This window comes from Sapajus apella, unplaced genomic scaffold (assembly GCF_009761245.1).
Source record: "Sapajus apella isolate SASKATOON/1434 unplaced genomic scaffold, GSC_monkey_1.0 scaffold59, whole genome shotgun sequence".
Lineage (NCBI taxonomy): Eukaryota > Metazoa > Chordata > Mammalia > Primates > Cebidae > Sapajus > Sapajus apella.
In genome coordinates, this window is record NW_022436999.1 from 8,444,054 (window position 1) to 8,446,677 (window position 2,624).

General features: G+C 44.9%; 1 long non-coding RNA gene across 1 annotated transcript in view; it reads left to right on the forward strand.

The window, feature by feature from the left end:
* The first annotated feature begins 815 nt into the window (after positions 1–815).
* The window catches only part of LOC116528720, a 5,136-nt gene continuing 3,327 nt past the window's right edge, over positions 816–2,624 (forward strand). Inside the window, exons 1-2 of the long non-coding RNA XR_004259161.1 lie at positions 816–910; positions 1,027–1,036. This is a non-coding gene — a long non-coding RNA (uncharacterized LOC116528720). The remainder of the gene's footprint in view (positions 911–1,026; positions 1,037–2,624) is intronic.

Sequence of the window (2,624 nt, forward strand, 5' to 3'; positions counted from 1 at the left end):
TCAGGGTTAGGTGGCAGGCAAAAATGTCTCGGGGACCACAGTAGTTGTAGTCTGAGCATGTAGGGGCTGACCTAGGCTTGTATCCAGCTCTACCATTTACCAACTGTGTGGCCTTGGGTAAGGGATGATCTTTCTGAACCTCCTTTTCTCATCTATAAAGTAGGGAAATGAGAAATTTGCAAAAACTGAATGAACAAGAGATAGAGACTGAAGTATATATACAATTTTGCTTCAGTATCCATGGGAGATTGGTTCCAAGACCCTCGACAGACACCAAAATCTGCAGATACTCAAGTCCCTGATATAAAATGGTGTAGTGTTTGCATATAACTCATGCATTCTTCCCCTATAAATCATAAATCCTCCCACATAAATCATCTCTAGGCTACTTATAGTACCTAATACAATGTAAATGCTATGTAAATAGTTGTTATACTCTAGAGGATGATGAGAAGAAATGTATACGTGGTCAGTACAGATGCCATCTTTTTCTCAAATATTTTTGACCTGCAGATGATTGAGCCCAAGGATTTGGAACACGCAGGTAGAGGGCCAACTGCATTTCAAAGCTACATTTTAAAAAAATTTTTATTTATTTATTTATTTTTGAGACAGAGTCTCACTCTGTCACCAGGCTAGAGTGCAGTGGCACAAACTAAGCTCACTGCAACCTCTGCTTCCCTGGTTCAAGCGATTCTCCTGCTTCAGCCTCCCGAGTAGCTGGGATTACAGACATGTGCCACCACGCCCAGCTGATTTTTGTATTTTTAGTAGAGATGGGGCTTCACCATGTTGGCCAGGGTGGTCTCGATCTCTTGACCTCATGATCCGCCTGCCTTGGCTTCCCAAAGTGCTGGGTTTACAGGCATGAGCCACGGTGCCTGGCCTCAAAGTTACATTCTTAACCAATGTAATAGAGCAAAAAATAAAACTTTAGCTCTAAAGAAATGTGGGGTCACAGGGTGGTGGCATATCTAAATCCTAGTCTGTCAGAGCAGAACAACAGAAGGTAAGCATGTTCTTTAGAGGTAAGGAGGTAGCTCCCAGAAGCAGTAAAAACAGAAGAAGTAAAGTAGTTACCTTTAGAGTTTGGGACTTCAACTGGGGAGAGACACAGCTGTTGGATTTTATTGCTGGACTTTCCAGATTTCTTACTTTTTAATCCTGTGTATGTATTACCTTGATTCCTTTTATTAAAAAAGAAAACAGCTGTGCATATATTAGCTAGATTTCTAATCTCCCTATCTCTTAAAAAGCTGATTTTGTTTTTTAATTTTCTCTACATGTGAGACAGGCCTTGCTACAGGGCCCTTGGAAACAGTTTGCGTTTATAGCTTCTGTGTCTCTGTGGGTTTCTATAGCTCCTTGAAGTCTGTTTTGTGTATCTCCTGATTTATAAGGTGTTGGCGAATCATTCCAAATAAAGATTTCTTTCTTGCAAAAACATGTAAAGAAATAGCAAGAGATGATTCAGAGTTGAAGCCAAGTACTCTCATCTCCAAAGCACTAAGCAGGGAGCTGGGCAGCCTGGCCGGCACATCATCAGCGCTCAGCTGGGCCTGTCCCTGGCACCAGAACCACTCTGCCTCCTGCTTTGCCCTCTCCAGCAAGCCCACTTTCCTCCCCCACCCCCATCTCCCAGCCACACTGGAAATCTCACACCCATTATCCTCAAGTTCACAGGCCTGTAGGGTCCATCGGTAGGCTTTGGGGGACCCACAACCCACTAGAATTACATTTGCAACCTTCGTGTGCAGATGGTCTTTAGATTTTCTGTCTCCAGGACCCTAAAACTGAAGAGGTTTAGCTGTACGTAGGTCTCCAATTCTCCTGACAAGGCAACTTTAAGTGGTATTTACACCCATAGAAACAGTAAACACTGTGACTCTCTACCTCATCATGCTTCTAGCGTAATGTGGTGACTAGAAGCCCCACCTCTGGACTAGACTGCCTCGTCTTTAAGCCTCCCTCTACCATATTCTAGCTGTGCGACCTCAAGCAAGTTGCTTAACCTCCCTGTGCCTTTGTTTTCCCAATGATAAAATGGAACAAATAACAGTACCTACCTTGTTGGTTCATTTTGAGGGTTAAAGGAGTTAATATAGGCAAAATGCTTAGAACAGAGGCTGGCACCAAAGCAGTTTCAGGTAGTGTTTGGCCTCGCCCTCCTGCAGACTGACAGCTAGCAAATGGTCCCCCTCCATTGCTAACTGTATGCATATCTTCCGTGTGCTTGAGGACATAGCTGAGGCATATCCTAGGGGTCTGTGCAGTGGCTCGGGGTGCTCTAAATGCTTAGGTGACACTACAGAGATCCCATGGAGAGGAGTGGAAAGTGCCAATGGCTGTGTGTTGGGTAGGGGGTAGTCACGGCAGCTTCTGCACTGGGCACTCCCCAGTGGCCTCCTGGGGCTCCTACATCTGCTGGACCTAGAAGCACTGTGTTTCATTCTCCTCAACACCATCCCACCTAACACACTCTCCTCTCTGCCTACTTGACGAACATCCATTCATCCTTGAAGACTTTGCTTGGGTCCTCCACTAAGGAGTCTCTTGTGACCACTGCCTCCCCATGTGAAACATACTGCTCTGTGGCACCTGTAGTAATCTATTCTTACACTGCT